At 37.0% G+C, this 23,055-nt stretch overlaps 1 protein-coding gene across 13 annotated transcripts in view; it reads left to right on the forward strand.

The window, feature by feature from the left end:
- The window catches only part of NCOA2 (nuclear receptor coactivator 2), a 298,607-nt gene that overhangs the window by 114,323 nt on the left and 161,229 nt on the right, over positions 1 to 23,055 (forward strand). Inside the window, exon 1 of one of the 13 annotated variants that reach the window (XM_036886215.2) lies at positions 20,105 to 20,854. The exons of the other annotated variants lie outside the window; for them this stretch is intronic. The gene's annotated coding sequence lies outside the window, so the exon portion shown is untranslated. Of the gene's footprint in view, positions 1 to 20,104; positions 20,855 to 23,055 lie in introns of those variants that run through there. 13 annotated transcript variants of the gene reach the window in all.

Raw genomic sequence — 23,055 nt, forward strand, 5'->3', positions numbered from 1 at the left:
CTCATCCTAGGGATAGAAAGCAAGAGGCATTTATTTATTACTTGTTTATTGCAGTGTATTTGGTATCTTTGGCTTATTGTGATGCTTCTATTTTAATGTTCCTTTTAATTAAGTCATTACTTTTACTGAGATCTCTGTTGATTAAGGGTCTTATTTGCTGACTAAATCTCAAGCGCTGATTATGAAAATAACATGCCTGATCATTTGTTCATGTAATATACTACAATGAGGTTTCATGAGGTAGTTAAACTTTTCAGTTTTGAAACAGTTAAGTATAGGTTACCTTGAGGGGGAGAGAGAGAGAAGGAAAAACAAACACTTACTATTATTTTTGACAGGACATGGTTCTTGGCCTTTACATGTGTTACATCAATTTAAACTCTGGATAAATTCTTAGTGTCAAAATGTGAAGTATGTTCTGAGTATGTCTAGTTTCTCTTTGACTTGAAGTCAGGGCTAAACCACTTTTTATTTTCAAAACATTCAAATTTTATGTCCTGGGCCATAATGTATATAGTGAAACAGAACTTTGTGCCTTTCAACCCTCATCTGCTTTTAATCCAATCTTGTATCATTTGCAAAGACATTTTGTGCTGGCTTCTGTACTAGTTAAGTGAGAAAAATGATTCTCATCTCAGAAGTTTTGATTAACTGATCCCATCAGATACTGCAAAATGAGCTTTGTCAGAAGAAAGTGCTTAAAAGGTCGTAAATCAACGATGTGAAAGAAATTGAGTTAGAAGCATCCTAGTTCATTAGAAGTGTTTTTCATTGTATAGAGCAACATGGTGGTTAATGTTTTGTTCTTATCGTAGTTTTATTCACAGAACATTTTTAACATTACAGATGTCCATATAAGTACATGTAACTTTTTTGTGTCAGTATGCTGTTGAACATAAATTTGTTCTTTTTAAAATAACATTACTATATTATCAAAGATTAATTATCACAATGGGACCCCAAACAGGTAGAAAGTAAGACATGAACACAAATTAAGAAGTATATGTTTAAATTATCTATTTAATTAAATGTACAGTTTACTTGCATTTGATTACATTTCATAGTTAGAGGCCAGTCAACAATGTGCTTTCAGTACAGTGACACAAATATGAAACCAAGTATTATCAACACAGATCTTGTTTCAGTCATAGTACAAATGGAATAGAAAGTTCTTGGAACTGATGATCATATATGATTTCTAAGATGGGTATTGTACCTTCACGTGCCAAGCAGTGTTCTAAGTTTCTCATAGTGATCCACCTAAACCTTAAAAAAAACCTATTAACTAGATGCTATTATGATCTCATTTTAGAGATGGGGAAATGAAGGCACTGAAAGGTTTAACTGACTTGCCTAGTCATATGCACCTAATTTAATTAATGGCAAAACTGGGATTCAAACCCAGTCTGTCATTGGTAATGGAGGTTGTTTTTACTTTTTTTTTTTTTGTTGTTGTTACCAGGAATTGAGTTTATTTGGGAATAGCAGAGGAATTGTAATTTGGGAAATGCATGCTGTAGCAAGCTACAGGCCAGTCCTTTGAGGGGTTGGGACTATATTTATAGGCAAGGAACGCCAACAGAAAAGGATGTTCAACTGGAGTCTAAGCAGTAAGCTCGTTGGGGAGAGATTCTTGGCAGATATTCTTTGGTTGGGAGGTAAGTCTTGGTCATCTGTAAATCAGGCATTTACGGAAATGAGTCTTTTGGTTCTTAAGTTCCATTTTTTTGAGGGAGCATGTATGAGATTCTTCCACTGAGGAGGACCGTCCTCAGGTATCTTGTCCCATGGAGGAGGGAAGTGGCAAGTGGATTTCATTGGGCTCATTTGAACAGGAAATGAAGACTCTCAGTCACACTCCTCTGTCGTGGTTAGCTCAGTTTGGGCAGTCAGGTGAGTTTTAGTATAAGCATAAAAACAATATTCTCAATACGGCATACATTGGTTATGCTTTGCCTGTGAAAGTTTGTTCTCTTAAAAAAAAAAAAAAGACCCCCACCCCCACCACACCCCAAAATACTTGGTAATTTCAGAGTTTCAAGATAACCTTCTAATAAGTATGGGTAAGGATGTGACAAGGCTTATTAGCATTGTGTTTGCTGTCCTCTCCCTCCCACTGAAAGTCCACATTGTAGCTACCAGCAAAATTGAAAGCCACAAAGTTGCTAAATTATGTAGTATGTCAGAGACCATGATCTGACATTAATTAATAAGGGAAAATGCAGGTCACAGCAATGATATTGAGCTGTTTCTTGGCTTCAAATGAGGTTACACAGATAATTCATTCAATGGGATTTGCGTTTAGATGATGTATTAATGGGGTATTTTGTTTTGAAGGATGGAAATGGGGAGCTGATCCACTCTTCACGTTCTTCTCTTTAAAAATAACTAGAAGCTTTCCTCAATTAAAAGTAAAAATCTTAAAATGTCATTTCCTGGAATTTCCATAAGAAGAAACCTTGATACCTTTCACACAAAGAGAAGAAAATGTTCAATTCAAAAGCAAGTTTCAGTTTTTATTTAGGAAACATTACATTTGTAGGAGTGACTAGAGTCCTTTCAGTTACTTTAAAACTTAATTTATATTGAAGTACAGTTTCTATTTCATGTTAACTATATGATATTTCAAGTAATCAGGATCTAAATTAACAGACATGGCATTTACATTTTATAAAGTATAAAAAAAATGAGGTCATCCTCCCTCTCAGATTTCCCCCAGTTTTTTTTTTTTCACATAGGGGAAATTATAGCTGCTCTATAGGGTCTGCACAGTGTTTTTAGAAGCTTATAAGTTTTTGTGATATAATTAATATTTTTCACCTTGAATAAAAAAAAGTTTTAATTACCACCTCAATTTTATTCACATCTGCCATTTTCCTTCTTTTTTCTTTTAAAGCTGTTTTTAAGCACATACATAATAAAATTATAATTTAGTACTGTGAAATATGCTTTCAGTGTTTTAATAATTCATGCTATGTCTTACGTCACTGGTTAAATCTAGCTCTAAAAATATATTACTTTTAGTCTTTATTTGTATTGTAACCCATGGTTGTTAAATTTCTTAAAAAAGTTTTAGCTCTTCTAAAAACTTGACTACATCCTTTTAAAATAATATATGGAAATAATATTTTTATTAATCAGAATGTAAACGGGTTTTAACAAGGAGGCTTTGTTTGCATGCCTACATTCTGCTAGCCCTTAATACATACTTTATTTTATCAAATTCTGAGTGTGCCTCCTTGAGAGAGAGAACTTATCCTCATTTTACAGATGAAAACACTGAGAGATCATAGAGATCAATGAGTCTTATAGTGAGGAAGGCAGCTCTAGAATTTGAACCTGGGACTATGTATTTCCCAAATCTGTTCTCTTTCTGGTATGACATAGGCCTCTAGTGATGCAAATGGAGATCCTTGGTTAGGTGAAAGCCCTGGTTTGTTTTTCACTCCCCAGCCAACTGGTGGTCTTTTTCAGCTTAGTCAGTATTTGTTTTTGGAGAGGTTACTGTGCACATGGTAAAGAAGAAGTGTTAAAGGTATAGAAAAGCAATATATGTTGCCTTTTTTCCACCTACGTTTTATAATGTGGTAAGAGAAATGGCAAACATCAAATTACATAAATGGGGTTAAAAACAATGTATCAATAAATGTAAAATAATATATTGTAGGTAAACAGTGTGGGAAGGGTACTAGACACTGGTTCTGCTGCTGTCCATTTCTTGACACTCTTGACTTATGCTTATTTTGCCATGATGTCTACAATAGGAGTAGCTAGAAATGAAACACAGAAATAAGGGTTATCTTTTATTGATGAGACACAAGTGCCCCAAAGACAGAAAAATAACTGAGAATATCTTGAGAATGTGGACTCTTAATGGTGGCTACTACATTCCAAACTTAGCACAACTAGATTGTAAATTTCCTTGCTGAGTGATAGGGAGGAACACTCATCACTGGGATTGATACAAGCAGTAAGTAAATTCTTGTTGATGTTAATTTACCTACTAGAGTTTAATAAATTGTATCTGCTGTATTCTCTAAATGAAGAACACCTCTAGTAGAAGAGGTGTAAAAAGTGGTTGAGCATGATGATAGGAAAACTATTACAAATGTTAGGGTATCAGAAGAACATGTCCTTTTCACACGTAGTCAGTCACAGGTAAGTCGGATAGGCAACGTAGAAAAGGTCCCCTTTATTGAGCATCTGAAGTAAAGCTCATCTGGAGGCACTTTTACTTTTGATATACAAATTCTCAATCTAATCTAGTCTTCCTGTTCAAATCCTACTTTCCCTTCTTCCTTCAAGACATCTTTTGTTGTATTAAGATAATTCATATAAAGCACTTAGAACAATGCCCAGCACTTAGAAAATTGTTTTTAGAAATTAGCTTTTGTCTTCCTCATTCTTCTCCATCTTCTCATTTTCTGCTTCTGTTCCTCATATCTGATCCCTGTTCCTAGTCTAGGTTGCATTATATTTCTGATTCCAGATCTGCAACTTCAGCAGCAATTCCCAGCTGCACTCTACCCATTACCCAGCCCTTATATTCTACTCTCTCTCTTGTTTTCCTCTCAGTATTTCTCATCCATTTTGTGCCTTAAAAGTCTTAACTCATACTGCCAGAGGGTAGAGGTGCGCTTTTTTCCTGAATAACAAGCTAATAATCAGTTGAACTCATCTTTAACACACTTTTGCTTACATATATACATACATTCAGTCACTTAAGAAATGATACTCATGAATTAGTCACAAATTATCTGATCAGGCAGTTTGGTAATAGACAAAATGGAGATGGGATAGGGAGAGAGGTAAGGTCCCTCCCCATCTTTCCTGAACAACTTCCTAAGAAGAAATGAATGTCATGAGAGCTGAAGATCTTCAAAAAGTGATGGTCAGCACCTGAAAAATCAGTTTTGTAGGATTTTTTCCTTCTTGAAAAATCACTGAGTATTTCTACCAAATTATCTCTTACTGTATGTTTCCACGTGATTACTTCCTCACCTCCTTTTGCGTATACCTTGTCAAGTGTCCTTTTAAGGAGAAGAAAGATAAGAAAGAGAAAGAGGAGGACTTTTTTCTTAAAATTTACTCCCAACTGGGGCTTTGCACAAATTCTCAGTTGGGACCCCAGGCCAGAGATCATGAGGATGAGAGCACAAAAGGGGTGTGAGGATGCATGTTACTTTCAGACTACAGCAAATGGTCGTTTGGATCCTGCAGGCTCTCTCATCAGATGTCCAGTGTACCTGGTGTGGTCAGGAGCTCTTGTCAGCATTGGCAATCATCGCATCTAGAAAGGAGGTGAAAGGGTCATTTTTTAAAAAGGAGGGACTTTTGCTCATTTATTCAAGAGAGGTACTTTTGAACATTCTTACTTCTGAATTTGTTACAGTAAGCTAGGTAAAAAGGGAAAGAGAAATCATTCAGAGTATCACCAGACAAAACAGATATTATTGTTTTGACATACTATCAGAAAATACCTTTTAGAGTATAGCCTTTAATTTAGAATGTTTGCCAACTAGACAACAGAAAGACTTTTAAGACCTGTCTTACTGATTGTTGTAGGAATTGCTGTAGCAAAGAACAAAGTAGGCCTGGGATCTCAGATCTTTGTGTCTTGTATCAGCAAAGGCAAAGTGAAACAGACATGCATGGGAGCCGGTGGGTCTGGCCTGGCCCCAGACTCAGGGCTGTGAGGCTGGGCAAGCTGTTTCTCTTTCCTGGACTGAGTTTGTCAGAATCTGAAATATTACCTAGAGAAATCCATCATGAGTCTGCAATTAATCTAAGAAACCATGAATGACCATCTTAGATGCATCATGTTGGTGTTATATCACTCCCGCTTTGAGGGTAGAGGAAAAGATGACGTGGTTTAAGTGTGTCCCTGAAAATAGCTACTCTCTTATAGCTGTGCAGAGTTTCAGTTGCCCACTAGTTTTCTGTTTTTTGCCTAGAACATCTCTAGGAAGCCTCTTCTCAGTTCCATGGAAGCTGCGTTGGCATTTCACAGGCGTGTTTGCGAGAGAAAAAACTAGTAGATCAGGAGTTCAGTCAGCATGAACCTGACATCTGCAGTATGGCTCTGCCTTTCTGCAGTCTTATTCTCATGGCCCAGCCCTGCTAGTGAGGGCCTTCTGAATGTGTGTTAAAGCGAAAATTTACTTTTAAGTGAACGTGTTGGTGTGCATAGATACACACATGTGCACGTGAACTAATTAGTGTTTTAGAAAATCAAGACACTGGTATAACTCTGGATAGTCTCTGCATTTCATAAGTGGATCCCATCACTTGGGTTTAATATTATTCCAGATACAATACTACCCAGCTGACCCTGTTATTAGTGATATTGAAAGAATCGTGAAATTTATGAGAGGGGAAGTTTTGTAATTGGGGAAAGACAAGTCCAGTGACCTGCCTAGTTTCCTGTAATTAATTAGTAGTAAAGATGGAATCCAGAGGAGAGTCATCCCATCCTTTTTTGAGCACGTGTTTTTGTAATAGTTGGTATATGCATGATAATCCCATAGTGAGATGATGAATTAAATAATGTTTTTCCTTCACATTGAAGCTCCTGAAAGGAAGTTAGGAAATAATGCACTTCATTTGTGGGGGTTAGTAGACATTCTGTATTATCTCCCATACCTTGCAAAGTTTCATTGTTTTGTATTATATCAAATATTCAGAAAAATAGTCCTAAGGACTATAAGATCGTAAATAATAGAGAATGATAAAATTCTATCTTTTTAGTGTTGTCTACTAAAATCGATATTATTGTCAAGACATTTTTAGGTAGGCTTTGAATAAGAACTAATGAGCCAACTTTGGTGGTGGTAGGAGGGTTACAAAACTCACCTCATGAGCATTCTAATTAATAGGGGCTTTTTGTATAATCTCCATTTTGCAGACAGGAAAACCTGAAATTCTAAGGCATAATGTTTATTCAAAACAGATGGTGTGAGTGGCTGTCAGGCATGCTGATACTATGAGTGGCTGTCTAGCTCCCTTTGTTCAAGCCCTTTAGTCCTGAGTTTTGGCCATGTGCTGCTGCGTGGAATGGAGGTGGGGCACTGGGAACAGAGGGCCACATTTCCCTTTTCTCTGAGGCCTCTGGTTCTGTTCATTGTTGTTACTTTTGCTGTTTCTATCGAAGAAAACTCAGTGGGGTGATGAGTTTCCTAGTCTAGAGGCTTTTCTGGAATTACTGTCTAGCCACTTGCAGTTAACTTACATTTTCCCCTTGTCAGCTAGAGACCACAAGCATGATGTTCCCTATATTACCAGCTGCTTATGTTCTCTGAGTGGAAGAGGGATTTAAGTTACTGTAGCAACAGAAACATCTTTCATACCTGGGATTTCTAATATTTTTTTTCCTCAATTTTAATGGCTGGCTCATGATGCTTAGTTCACAACATCTTCCTTAGATGCTTCCATAGCCAGGATGGTTAATGGACATGCCACTCCCACCCTCCCCACCCAGCCCTGTGGTTACCTGTATCTGACGTGGTGTTCTCCACACAGCCCACATTGACCTCCTATTCTTGATATTCCATATGTATTTGGAAGCCACCAACAGTGTTATGCAAAACCATTCTCAGGAACCTGGTAGGCTGCATAATTTGGTTGCTAACATCAAACCCAATTCTCTGATTTTTCTTGGTCATATTGTTCTTTCTACCACACTTTACCAGTCAGTCACTGAGGAAAAATGTCTTAATTTCAGTTTCCAAGAAACTATCTCCTATCTCCAAGAAAAAAAATCTAACTTAGATGAAAGCCCAACTTACTAACGTTGCACGAATACTTTATAAAGAAAAAACTGACTCCATCCTTCTTAATTCACCCATGAGGAAGTAGTTGGTGGACTGAGTGTAAAATTCAATATTCCTACGTCTTGCATGAAATTGCGAAGAATTCTATATAACCAAACCTGATCCTTCAGTTTCACCAAAGTGACTTCCTAGAAAACAAGTGAATTTTGATTTACCTTTTTTTAATTTAGTTTAAATGACAACTTAACTTTGAATAGGTTCAAAAAGTGTCTAAGAATTAGGACAAGTCACATGATTCACACAGTTTCAAGGTCTTCTCTCACATGGTCTAATCTTGTGCTGGCTTTTATCATCCTGAAAACTTCAGACACCTCAGTTTCCAGGGGCTTAGGATTCTCCCCTGGCTCTAATTAGCAACTTATTTATACTGTTTCACCCACCAAAAGAAGTAGTAGGAGTCCAGCTCTGGTACTAGAAGTTTTGCCTTCCACTAAAAATAGGGCATATTCTTTGAGCTCTAAACTATATAAATATTGGTGCAAAATGGCCAATACTTGAAAGATGGGTATAGTCTTATTTTTTTTTGATGCCTGTTTAAAGGCTAACACAGGTAGGTGGTTCCTGATGTGTAGGCCTGGACTCCTTTGGCTGACAAAAAGAAACCCAACTCAAGACAGTATGAGCAAAATGGAATTTATTTCCTCATATACATGGGAAGTCCAACTTTACAGCAGGCTCTGGGCACACCTGGACAGGAGCACTTCAAGGGTGTCATCAGAACTGTCTCTTTTATCTCTTCTTTCCTCTGTGTTGGTTTCTTTTTTTCAAATCGATATTAAAGAAGGTCATCAGAAGCTCTGGCTTATAATTCTTTAATAGCCAGTGTTTCTCTTTAATGAGACCCTTTTTTTCCCTATTAGCTGCAAAAAAGATAACAGGAATGGCTCTCACTGGCCCAGGCTATACTGCTCACTCATTTCTAAGCGATTGTGATGGGGTAGAGCTAGCATTTTGGCCCTTAATTAAGGGAATTAAGTCCCTGATCACACAAGGGTGTACGTGGTAAGATGAGTGTCAGTGCCATTGAGAACCATACAACTTGACGGTGGAGGGCTGTTTGCCTCTCAGAGAGAGAGGTAGCCAAGATTCAGGTTGGTGTTTTGTGTTTTTCACCAGTTTTTTTTTCAACTCCAGAGCCTAGATAAGTCCTCCCTACTCACAGGAATTTTTCACTTATGCTAATTAGTGGTATTCTCCCATCAAAGCTTCAAATGATGTCACTTGTTGAGAATACTGTCTGTGCCATTCATTGTACTAGGTCAACTAGCAATGAGAAAGACAGATTTTGCTTCTAAGAAGCTGGTATTATTATGGAGATGACATGTAGAAAGGTAAAGTGGAATCATTTTTGTGGCTAAGGGAAGCTCCCACAGTGGGGGAGGAGACAGTCCCAGGCAATGAAGGCAGAATATACAAAGGTCCAGTGGTGTGAGAGAGAGAGTAAATTAACTGAAGTAGTTCCTTATATGTGCAACAGAAGTAGTCAAAGATCAGGGCTAAGGTTAGTGGCGTTAGATCATCCAAAAGTCTGGCATTTTTACTTTAACCTTGAATGCCATGGGATCCATTGAAGGATTTGGGGCAGGAATGAAATGATGAAACAATGAATACCCTCCCCTGGGGCAAATGGCCTAGAGAAGACCAACACTGGAGGCACAGACCCACACCCATTTAGGTTCGTAACTGATCCAGTGAGATGCTAACAAGGCATACTGCAGAGGTGATGGGGATTGAGGAGATTTGAGCAAAGCTAAAGTAGGTCAGTAGGCAGGTTCTAACTGAATGCTCAGGGAGTAAGGTACCATTCCAGGTCCTATCAAAAACTTGACTTTGAGGGCGGAGCCAAGATGGCGGTGTAAGGCAGCGAAAATCTCTTCCCAAAACCATATATATTTTTGAAAATACAACAAATACAACTATTCTTAAAAGAGAAACCAGAACATTCAGGACAACAGCCAGGCTACATCTACATCTGTGAGAACCCAGCGCCTCACGAAGGGGGTAAGGTACAAGCTGCGGCCCGGCGGGAACCGAGCGCCACCCCTACCCCAGCTCCCCGGCGGGAGGAGAGGAGTCAGAGCGGGGAGGGAGAGGGAGCCCAGGGCTGCTAAATACCCAGCCCTAGTCATCTGCACTGGAAGCGTTGACACACAGTCTGTGGTGTGCTGGATACTAGGGAAATGGGACAGTAAAACCTGCAAGCAGGTCCCCGCAGCTGACGCCCCTGGGACAAAAGAAAAGCGAGCACTTTTTGAAAGTCTTAAAGGGACAGGAGCCTCACTGCTGGGAATCCCAGGGAGCTCCGGGTGCCCTAATCCCCTGGGCGGTAGCGCAGCTCTGAGGCCCCTCACGGTGATAAACAGCCTCCCACCCATTCCCCCACCATAGAAGAACAGCAGCCTGAGACCAGCCATGCCCACAGAAGCCATGCAGAGCTTCCTCCACAGCGGCCCGGGCAAGAATCAGAGACACCGTCTGCGTGCAGCTGCCGAGCACAAGCCACTAGGGGTCACCGTTATCCCAGGAGAGGAAGGTGAGGAGCAAGCAGGAAGGGACTTTGTTCTCCAAGCTGATACATGCGCCAACTGCCCACGAATACCTCTATCTCCATGAAAAGGCAGAAGAATTTGATCCAGACCAGAATCGAACAGGCATCCTCCCCTGAGAGGGAACCTGGGGAGATAGACTTAACCAATCATCCTGAAAAAGAATTGAAAATAAAGGTCATAACCATGCTGATGGACTTGCAGAGAAATATGCAAGAGGTAAGGAGGGAAAATACAGAAATAAAACAGTCTCTGGAAGGACTTAAAAGGAGAATGGATGAGGTGCAAGAGGCCGTTAATGGAGTAGAAATCAGAGAACAGGAACACAGAGAAGCTGACACAGAGAGAGAGAAAAGGATCTCCAGGAATGAAACAATATTAAGAGAACAGTATGACCAATCCAAACAGAACAATAGTCGCATTATAGGGGTACCAGAAGAAGAAGAGAGAGTAAAAGGGATAGACAGTGTATTTGAAGAAATAATTGCTGAAAACTTCCCCATACTGGGGGAAGAAATAGTTGCTCAAACCACAGAAGCACACAGAACTCCCAACACAAGGGACCCAAGGAGGACAACACCAAGACACATAATAATTAAAATGACAAAGATCAAGGACAAGGGCAGAGTATTAAAGGCAGCCAGAGAGAGAAAAAGGGTCACCTACAAAGGAAGACCCATCAGGCAATCATCAGACTTTTCGACAGAAACCTTACAGGCCAGAAGAGAACAGCATGATATATATAATGCGGTGAAACAGAAGAGCCTTGAACCAAGAATACAGTATCCAGCATGATTATCATTTAAATATGAAGGAGGGATTAAAAAATTCCCAGACAAGCAAAAGTTGAGGGAATTTGCCTCCCACAAACCACCTCTAAAGGGTATTTTAGAGGGACTGCTCTCGATGGAAGCACTCTCAAGGCCAAATGTCACCAGAAAAAAATCACAGCAAAGAAAGCAGAACAATCAAATACAACTAAAGGCAAAAAATAAATCAACTACCCACAAAAGCAGTCAAAGGAAACATAAAAGAGCGCAAAATAAAACACCTAACTTATAAAGAATGGAGGAGGAGGAATAAGAAGGGAGATAAATAATCATCAGACTCTGTTTATAATAGCTCAATAAGTGAATTAAGTTAGACAGTAAGATACTAAAGAAGCTAACCTTGAACCTTTGGTAACCACGAACCTAAAGACTGCAATGGTAATAAGTACATATCTTTCAGTAATCACCCTAAATGTAAATGGACTGAATGCACCAATCAAAAGACACAGGGTAATGGAATGGATAAAAAAGCAAGACCTATCTATGCTGCTTACAAGAGACGCACCTCAAACCCAAAGACATGCACAGACTAAAAGCCAAGGGATGGAAAAAGATATTTCATGCAAACAACAGGGAGAAAAAAGCAGGTGTTGCAGTACTAGTATCAGACAAAATAGACTTCAAAACAAAGAAAGTAACAAGAGATAAAGAAGGACATTACATAATCATAAAGTGGTTAGTCCAACAAGAGGATATAATCATTATAAATATATATGCACCCAATACAGGAGGACCAGCATATGTGAAACAAATACTCACAGAATTAAAGGAGGAAATAGAATGCAATGCATTCATTTTATGAGACTTCAACACACCACTCACTCCAAAGGACACATCCACCAGACAGAAAATAAGTTAAGGACACAGAGGCACTGAACAACACACTAGAACAGACGGACCTAATAGACATCTATAGAACTCTACATCCAAAAGCAACAGGATACACATTCTCCTCAAGTGCACATGGAACATTCTCCAGAATAAACCACATACTGGGCCACAAAAAGAGCCTCAGTAAATTCCAAAAGATTGAAATCCTACCAACCAGCTTTTCAGAACACAAAGGTATAAAACTAGAAATAAATTGTACAAAGAAAGCAAAAAGGCTCACAAACATGGAGGCTTAACAAATGCTCCTAAATAATCATTGGATCAACGACCAAATCAAAATAGAGATAAAGCAATATATGGAAACAAATGACAACAACACAAACCCCAACTTATGTTGGATGCAGCGAAAGCAGTTTTAAGAGGAAAGTATATAGCAATCCAGGCATATTTAAAGAAGGAAGAATAATCCCAAATGAATAGTCTAATGTCACAATTATCGAAATTGGAAAAAGAAGAACAAATGAGGCCTAAAGTCAGCAGAAGGTGGGACATAATAAAGATCAGAGAAAAAATAAATAAAATTGAGAAGAATAAAACAATAGAAAAAAATCAATGAAACCAAGAGCTAATTCTTTGAGAAAATGAACAAAATAGATAAGCCCCTAGCCAGACTTATTAAGAGAAAAAGAGAATCTATACACATCAATAGAATCAGAAATGAGAAAGGAAAATTCCCTATGGACCCCACAGAAATACAAAGAATTATTAGAGAATACTACAAAAACCTACATGCTAACAAGCTGGAAAACCTAGAAGAAATGGACAACTTCCTAGAAAAATACAACCTTCCAAGACTGACCAAGGAAGAAACAGAAAATCGAAACAGACCAATTACCAGCAACGGAATTGAAGCACTAATCAAAAACTACCCAAGAGCAAAACTCCCGCACCAGATGGATTTACCTCGGAATTTTATCAGACATACAGAGAAAACATAATACCCATTCTACTTAAAATTTTCCAAAAAATAGAAGAAGAGGGAATACTCCCAAACTCATTCTATGAAGCCAGCATCACCCTAATACCAAAACCAGGCAAAGACCCCACCAAAAAAGAAAATTAAAGACCAATATCCCTGATGAACGTACATGCAAAAATACTCAACAAAATATTAGCAAATCAAATGGATCATACACCATAACCAAGTGGGATTCATCTCAGGGATGCAAGGATGGTACAACATTCAAAAATCCATAAACATCATCCACCACATCAACAAAAAGAAGGGCAAAAATCACATGATCATCTCCATAGACACTGAAGAAGCATTCGACAAAGTTCAACATCCATTCATGATAAAAACTCTCAACAAAATGGGTATAGAGGGCAAGTACCTCAACATAATAATGGCCATATATGAAAAACCCACAGTCAACATCATACTGAACAGCGAGAAGTTGAAAGGTTTTCCTCTAAGATCGGGAACAAGACAGGGCTGCCCACTGTCCCCACTGTTATTCAACATAGTACTGGAGATCCTAGCCATGGCAATTAGACAAAACACAGAAATGCAAGTAATCCAGATCGGTAAAGAAGAAGTCAAACTGTCACTATTTGCAGATGACATGATATTGTACATAAAAAAACCTAAAGACCCCCTGCCAAAACTGCTAGAACTGATATCGGAATACAGCAAAGTTTCAGGATACAAAATCAATACACAGAAATCTAAGGCTTTCTTATACACCAACTATGAACCAGTAGAAAGAGAAATCAGGAAAACAATTTCATTCACAATTGCATCAAAAAGAATAAAATACCTAGGAATAAACCTAACCAAGGAAGTGAAAAACCTATACCCTGAAAACTATAAGACACTCTTAAGAGAAATTAAAGAGGTAACTAACAAATGGAAACTCATCCCATGCTCCTGGCTAGGAAGAATTAATATCATCAAAATGGCCATCCTGCCCAAAGCAATATACAGATTTGATGCAATCCCTATCAAACTACCAACAGCATTCTTCAATGAACTGGAACAGATAGTTCAAAAATTCATATGGAAACACCAAAGACCCCAAATAGCTAAAGCAATTCTGAGAAGGAAGAATAAAGTGGGGGCGATCTCACTCCCCAACTTCAAGCTCTACTACAAAGCCACAGTAATCAAGACAGTTTGGTACTAGCACAAGAACAGAGCCACAGACCAATGGAACAGAATAGAGACTCCAAACATTAACGCAAACATATATGGTCAACTAATACTCAATAAAGGGGCCATGGACATACAATGGGGAAATAACAGTCTCTTCAAAAGATGGTGCTGGCAAAACTGGACAGCTACATGTAGGAGAATGAAACTGGATCACTGTCTAACCCCATACACAAAAGTAAATTCGAAATGGATCAAAGACTTGCATGTAAGTCATGAAACCATAAAACTCTTAGAAAAAAACATAGGCAGAAATCTCTTAGACATGAACATGAGTGACCTCTTCTTGAACATATCTCCCCGGGCAAGGGAAACAAACGCAAAAATGAACAAGTGGGACTATATCAAGCTGAAAAGCTTCTATACAGCAAAGGACACCATCAGTAGAACAAAAAGGTATCATACGGTATGGGAGAATATATTTGTAAATGACAGATCTGATAAAGGGTTGACATCCAAAATATATAAAGAGCTCACACACCTCAACAAACAAAAAGCAAATAATCCAATTAAAAAATGGGCAGAGGAGCTGAATAGGCAGTTCTCTAAAGAAGAAATCCAGATGGCCAACAGACACATGAAAAGATGCTCCACATCGCTTGTCATCAGAGAAATGCAAATTAAAACCACAATGAGATATCATCTCACACCAGTAAGGATGGCTACCATCCAAAAGACAAACAACAACAAATGTTGGCGAGGTTGTGGAGAAAGGGGAACCCTCCTACACTGCTGGTGGGAATATAAATTAGTTCAACCATTGTGGAAAGCAGTATGGAGGTTCCTCAACAAGCTCAAAGTAGAAATACCATTTGACCCAGGAATCCTATTTCTAGGAATTTACCCTAAGAATGCAGCAGCCCAGTGTGAAAAAGACACATGCTCCCCTATGTTTATCGCAACACTATTTACAATAGCCAAGAAATGGAAGCAACCTAAGTGTCCATCAGTAGATGAATGGATTAAGAAGATGTGGTACATATACACAATGGAATATTATTTGGCCATAAGAAGAAAACAAATCCTACCATTTGCAACAACATGGATGGAGCTAGAGGGTATTATGCTCAGTGAAATAAGCCAGGTGGAGAAAAACAAATATGAAATGATTTCACTCATATGTGGAGTGTAAGTACAAAGAAAAACTGAAGGAACAAAACAGCAGCAGAATCACAGAACCCAGGAATGGACTAACAGTTAACGAAAGTGAAAGGGACTGGGGAGGATGGCGTGGGAGTAGGAAGGGGGCCTTATGATTAGCATGTATAATGTGGGGGGGGTCATGGGGAAGGCTGTACAACACAGAGAAGACAAGTAGTGATTTTACAGCATCTTACTATGCTGATGGACAGTGACTAATGGGGTTTGTGGGGTGGACTTGGTGAAGGGGGAAGTCTAGTAAGCATAATGTTCCTCATGTAATTGTAGATTAATGATACCAAAATAAAAAATAAATAAAATAAAATAAAATAAGAGACACTGTTCATTATAAATCCAAAAAAAAAAAAAAAACCTTCAGTTTGTCTCCTTTGGCTATCAACGCTCTCTATGATCCACATCAGCCCATTAGCAAAAACAACTCATAGGTTTTCTATATTGACAAAAATACGAGTATGGGAATTTTCGTAGCAGGATTATTCACAATAGCCAAAAAGTAAAACCAAGCCAAATGTTCATCAGCTGATGAATAGATAAAATGTTGTATATACATCATATAGAACATTATTTGGCAATAAAAGGAATTGAAGTGCTGATCCACACTACAAAATGATTAGCCTTGAAAAATGCTATGTTTAGTGAAGGAAGCCAGTAATAATAGGTCACATGTTGTCTGATTTCATTTGTATGAAATGTACAGAATAGGCAAATCTATAGAGATAGAAAGGAGATTAGTGGCTGCCAAGGACCAGGCTGGGAGTGGGGAAAAAAGGCGAGACCCCTAATAGATATTTCTTTTTCAAAGACTGATGAAAGTGTTTCCCAGTGAACCGTGGTGTTGCTTGTGTGTCATTTGGGGAATATACTGAAAGCCCTTTAACAGTATGCTTCAAATGGGTGAAATGTATGGTGGGTGAGTATCTCAATGGATTTATTATTGAAAATATGAATATGGGAGTGAATTCTAGAAAACAGAAGACCAACTGGTAGAATCATGCATATAGAATACATCAAGAAATGACAGTGAAGAAATAGCAAAAAATTGGGAAAAACTTGTATGTCTAACAACAGGAGAATGGATAAATAAGTTGTCATGTATTCATTAAAAAAATGGCAGCAAAAGTCCTGATAATTCACAAGTTCACATTGAAAACCATTAATAACTATAGATGTGAGGTAAAATAGTGTTTTTGGAACATTTGGTATAGGAGTAGAATATTTTTACTCAACTCTCTAAACTCTGATACTACTATTAATGTTATCAAAAAACACTCTTTAAGAAGGCAAGAAACAATGTATTTTTCAAATATTTCATTTCAAAATATAGGTGTAATTTTGTCTTTTAAAAAACTTTCAGGATCAGTTTAATTTAAGTGAAAAATTTAGTGTATTGCATATATTCAAAGTAGAACCAGAGTTCTCCCTTCCTCTGAGTTTTAGAAGAGGAAAGACAAGGTGATTTCTTGGAGCAATGGAAAAGCAAGGAATAATAATAATAATAGTTACAACAGTAAGAGTAATTGTGTAGAGCAAAAATTTGGCGTAATAGAAAACATGTTATAACTAGGGAGGTAAAATAACAGATAAATCTGTAGGGAGCAGAAGGAAATTGGACAGTTGAGCATCACCCAACTCTTAGGTGACTTCTATCATTCTTACTTTAATGCAGAAATATTTTACAAAACATTTTGGCCCTTTGTCTCATTTTTTTAAAAAATTGAGGTGTGACTGACATACTAGTTTCACATGTACAACACAATGATATGATATTTGTATATAAAAACAAAACCAAACTTCTGTCTTTTCATAAGGAAACCAAGGAAATGAGACATTACAGAGTGAGCCCATAGGTGGGATTGAGGAGTAAAGGGTAAAACAAAGTGGAGAAACTCTAAATTCTTCACAGAAAGAATCTTAGAAATTGTTTTTAAGACAAGGTGTTTTGGCTTTAGCATGTTTATATTTTATCATTTTTTGTTACTGATTCTAAAATTGCATCGTGTAAAATGAGGCAGTGGAAGATAAGGTAAAATGTTATTGGCTAATAAAAAATGAAAAGTTATCAGAAATTTTAAAATGCCATGTATATGTAGGTGACACCTGTTTCTTAAAGGTCTCTTACCAGAATTTCAGTGGATTGTTTTAAGACTAGTGGGTGTACTCACATGTAAAATTTGGCATTCAGAAATCTTTGCTGCAGTTATTTTTTAATTTGCTTCTTCAGTTCCCTCAACTTGCTATCCTTTCGTGTTAATCTTTTCTCTCCCCAAGAACAAGTCCATCATCTCAGAGGCTAGAGGAATTATTTGTCTTGCCTGAGGATTTCTTTTCCTTATCTTTTTAATTGTGGCGCTGTTATGAGTCCTGTCCCAAATTTCTTTCTTAATTTCTCTTTCTTTTCATTTAATTTAGTATGTCTATCTCACATTAGCATTAGTGATGTACCCCTTTTTACCTTAGGAAGAAACTGATACACTCTGAGTGTTTTGTAAAATTCTCCTATTTAATAAGTTAATGGCAAACATTGAAATATTTCTCTAATAATTAGGGTATCAGTAATAGCAAGAGGAGCAACTGTAGATCTTTTCAAAAGTCTTTTCAGTCAATACTTTACCTTATATCTAAGTTGAAAAGAAGCTCTTTGCAAAGTTTAGTGTTATTTTGAGCAGAGTGAGCTTATTTTTTGGCCAGAATATTTGTCATACCACCAGTTACACAGCCTTTATCCTTTCCAAAAGCATTTTTATTTAAGCATTGGAACCACCATCTAGCTATATATCTCTGTAACACTATTACTGCAATTTTCTTTTCACTGAAGTACATGTGTTCTACTTGTTGTCACCTCTGTCCCATCCTAGTTCTCAGAATCAGAGTCTAGTTTTTTGTTTTAATGTTCTAATTAATCAGGAAAGGAAATTTTATTGTTGTCTATGTGAAATTCCTTGCTAACCAGAAACATTACATATTTTCTCCACTGAACTTGTTCCTCTTCAGTTGGCTGTTTTTTTTTAATTAACTAGTTTTAGTATATCAGATTCCTACATATAAAATAAATCAAGTAGGAATTGATTATTTGTAGAGCCAGATTATTCGGTTTAGAAGAGGGACTTAGAAGTGTTCTTAAATTTTCCTATATATTGAAAAAGAAATTCAAATCTACATGATTCCTATAGCATCTTTAGGTGTTCAATTCTTTTATAAGCTGAGCTAGAACTATATATTAATATGTATTTATTTCTTTTTAAGGGCTGTATTCCACCATTAGTTGCTCTCCCATTACTAAATTTATGGTGATGATTTCAGTTGACTGGACATTTGTGAATAATTAAGGATAGAATTTGGCAAGTAAAGTTTGATAACTCTAAAACAGTTTTAGAAAATGGCATTTTATACTTTTTTTGAATTTTGATTGATTGCTAATTTAAAATAATCAGAAGTATAGATCAACCTGCTGGCTGCGTGAAATGCCTTTTTTATTTGTGTATGGGCTTTTTATATGCAGACATTTTAATTGTAGTGTAAATCTGTTGGAAAACTGACACTTCTTCAGTCCTCAATCCCAATTGTGGGAAATGGCACACCAGTGTTTCTGTTGTGTACGTTAGAGGTGAAATGTGTGGGGTTTGCAAGCTTTTTGAATGATAGTAGAGTTCACTTAGTAACAGTGAAATCAAGGTTCCTGAGTATGAATACTTTAAATTAACATCCTATGTGGATTTTTGGGTTACAAGCCAGTAGTGGTTTCATAAAGAAGCCTTCAAGTTAGAATAATTGCTGTGTTCTAAAAAGCAGGAGTCTTTGGGAAAATTATTTGGGGGGAAGTTCAATCATTTCACTAAATGTGGAAATATATTGTTTGGTTAATCATTAAAGACTATCTGTAATATGAATGTGAAGTGAATTTGGGGTTAGAGCTTGTGTTGTATGAATTTATGATTGGGTGGTACCAGAATTGTCCAGGGAATTGTTCAGAGATGACATAAAGTAGAAGAATTTTGTGATTGGTAATGAGTAAAAAAAATATACTATAAACTCTTGACCCTGCTTCACAAAAACCCCCAAACTAGAGTTGTGTAAAGCACCCACAGATGGCAAGACTTAGCATATAGTCAACTCAGCCCTGCACAGCAATTAGAATCAGGTTACAGTCTGTGCACTTTGGAAGTGTCAGTGTTTAATGGGGTAAGGTTGGGTCTGAATTGCCTTTTGGGTGCTTCTATATATTAGAGAAGTGTCGAGCACAGTTAACATAAAAAATTCAGCATTTTACAAATTTTTATTGTTGCTTTAGTTAAATATTTCCTTGACATAAGTTTCTTTGGCATGAATTGTAAGTTAAAACCATTTAGACTCCAGAATTGCTGAGAAGTTTGCAACTGCCTTAGGCTAATCTTATCACTTAAAAAATCATAGGTATATTTTGGCAGCACATAAATAGGTATGCACCGATTAGCTTTTTTGTCTACTGTAATCTAAAAGATCTAAGCACAATTAGTAAAAGCAGTTCATGGTTCAGTTTTTAAAATCTAAAAATAATCAAAGATACAGCTATTTTTCTAGTAAAATGGGTAAGTAGCTGCATACATTGTATACGGTGGTTTATGAATAATTCACTGTTAATATTTCTAATGGCATTAGAACAGACTTTAAAAACTGAGGATGAAAGGATAGTTTTGTGCATTGAAAATATTTATAGGTGTTTAATAGATCATAGATTGAACAATAAAAGGATTATTATTTTATATCTTCAGAGAGGATTTCTATTTAGGAAATTATAAAATTCTTTTTTTTAAACATTAAACATTTAGTTTAATGTTACTTCTAACATGATGTCCCTTTGTATGTTTATATCAAATAAAAACTATATTACTGTTTTTACTGATGACCTAACTGCTGGTTTTATCCTTCTTGTGTCCCCTCTTCACTTACATACTCTTGATCCCCTCCTTTTGGGTTGATTTGTAATCTGACTCTTGTGACAGATGTTAGGAGGTGGAGCAAAGGGATTCTCTGCTTTAGAGCAGTTGGTTAAGAGACTGCTGTGTTAAATTTGTGGTCAGAAGAAAAAATTTCTTTAGCCTTTTAAAATTACTGTTATCAAAGGAAAAGTCTATGATAGTATAAAGAAAAAATGACAGAGAAAAATTAATGGAGGAGTTGAAGAGACATGAAGAAAAGACAGACACGACTAAGGGTGTTTTGGAGGAGGGGGTAGGGTTTTCATGTTGAAGCATGTGCTTTGCTTTGATGGAATCTGGCTTAATTTCTGTAAACATCCCTCCATCTAGGATGAATCAATGCATTTTAGCCATGTCTGTACCTGTAGCAGAATACTGCTGATGAAAGTTTACAGGCAATTTAAGGATGGGAGAAGAAATGTGAAAAAGCTTGAAGTTTCAGAGGTCCCAGATTCTGCCAAGTTTGGACACATTCTGAAATACAAAAACTGTGTGTACTTTCAAAACTCTACTTTTCAAGTATTTATAATTAAAATTCCCTAAGTTGGAAATCAGATGACTCAAAATGGGCCCTTTTAAATATTTCTCTTAAATATTTCTCTTGGTAATTATACCTGTGTGCAGAATCCCTACAGTTTTCCAATCTCTTTATGAAATTTACTGTAAAATTTTTCCTGTGGGAAGTGTTTTCTGTGTTGAATGAAGGGGTTTCAGCTAGGTACCCCCTTCTTTAGACAGTGTGATTCAGGAGCAAGCGGAAGAGCTGATAGCTTAAGCTGGAGAGGTTGTGTTTGCAAACACATGAATTGCGAGCCAGTGTAGAGGTACATTGGATCAGAAGCAAATGATCATTTGGTCATTCCAGTTTGCTGTGACCTTGCTGTCCATCTCAGTAGCAGCAAGAACCTGGCCACACTGTGCTGTTGCTCACCTTTGTCTTAAGGTTGGCAGTACAGAGCACTGACATGATTCTGGTTTTACTTTTTGATGTTGAAAGCACTAACGTGTAAGCTCTGGAAAGCATTTAACCACTGTAGCTTCTGCATAGTGAAGTCCAGCCAGAGCAGCTTTTAGTAATTTAACTTGAGTATTTGTCCCCCTAAAAATCTTTATTAAAGCGTTTGATTTAAAAGGGGAGGGAGCTTTTCTCGTCTGCCATTAGAGAATACAAAAGAAAGCACATAATGCCTGCTTATTACACAGTCCTCACATAAGCACACCAGTTTAAATTTACAGACAGGGTACCAATTACAGGTACATTAGTCAGTTGAAATGTAAAAATATGAATATTAATAAGCTCAGCCTCCTTGACAATACTCTGGTGATTATTTTGCCCTTATTTCTTTGATTTATTATTTTCTGTTAACTAAAGAAAACATGTGAAGTCTGTCATTTACTGCAGTGCATCTTGTTCATAATCAGGACCAGAAATGAATGTTTATTTGAAAGATGGCAGAAGGCTCCTCCTTGCTTTAAGAAAATGTAAAAAAAAAAAAAAAAGCAATGTTTCAAGATATATTTTCAACATTTATTTTCCTTTTAACTACCTATTACAAACAAAACAGTAGCAAAATTAACATTCTAAACCACATTCATAAATTTTTAGTTGCTAATTTAATCTGTTTTGAAAAATCCTACAAAGCAGTACTCACTTTTAAATAAATAAGTATGGGGTAGGTAAATCACCCTTGTTGTCTGTCATTATCTTTAATTGCTCTTAGTTATGTGTTCAAAATTCAACATGATTTCTTATAATGTCCTTTTTTCCTTAACTGTACAGGCATATTTATTTGAACAGATAGTATTAATGTGTGTTGATTAGGCAGATTTCAAAATATGTTTCCTTGTACACCAGAAAAGTATATGCAGTTTCTTCAATAAGAGCAACTCCAAATGCTTAATTCTTAACTTTTCATTGTTGTTAGAAGGGTTAGTGGGGGCAGGGAGGCAGGAAAGACTAAAGGAGCATTTTTTATTTTAGTCTTTTTTTCCTTTGACGAAAACAATCCACTTACATAGCAAAGAAGTGCTCTGGGGATGGCACTGAACACAATTTCAGGTGTTAGGAGGTGGGTTTCATCAGTAAGAGTCATCTGTCCTATGGTAGTGATTTGCATGTCAGTTGATGGTACCATAATCATCTTTATTTCTTAACATCTTTATTTTAGAGCTTGAAGAAGCCCTAGGAATCAGGTCACACCTTTAAGTCCTATAGTTAGTAAGTGACTTTCTGGCTGTTGTGTAGGTGTTTATGGGATATGCTAAGACACAAGTCAGGTTCTCCCCTTCCCAGTTCAGTGGCTTACGCTGCTTCCCCAATTGTTTTCGTAAATAAAACATTTTCAGTGGTTGTACTTTGTCAGTCAGAGTAGTATATGTTGAACCTGGCAAAATTAGTAGTTGGGGTTTCAGTGAATATATGTATTTTTAAAGCCTCTTTGATAACCCAAGTCATCCATAAGCTGTTAGATTGAAAAACAAAGTTTTAATATAGGCACAGCTATGAATTTTTTTTCTTGTGGACAAATTTAGGTTGACTTATATTTAAATCAATATTAATATGTGTATTTTGTATATTGGTTGATGTTGTTAATTGGTTTGTCTTTGTTCCTACTAGAAAACTGGAAATACCCTTGTGAAAATTATCATTTAAGTTGAAGCCACAGTTTTAACATTTTTCTCTTGCATTTG

Source organism: Manis pentadactyla, chromosome 3 (genome assembly GCF_030020395.1).
Source record: "Manis pentadactyla isolate mManPen7 chromosome 3, mManPen7.hap1, whole genome shotgun sequence".
In the NCBI taxonomy this organism is placed as follows: domain Eukaryota; kingdom Metazoa; phylum Chordata; class Mammalia; order Pholidota; family Manidae; genus Manis; species Manis pentadactyla.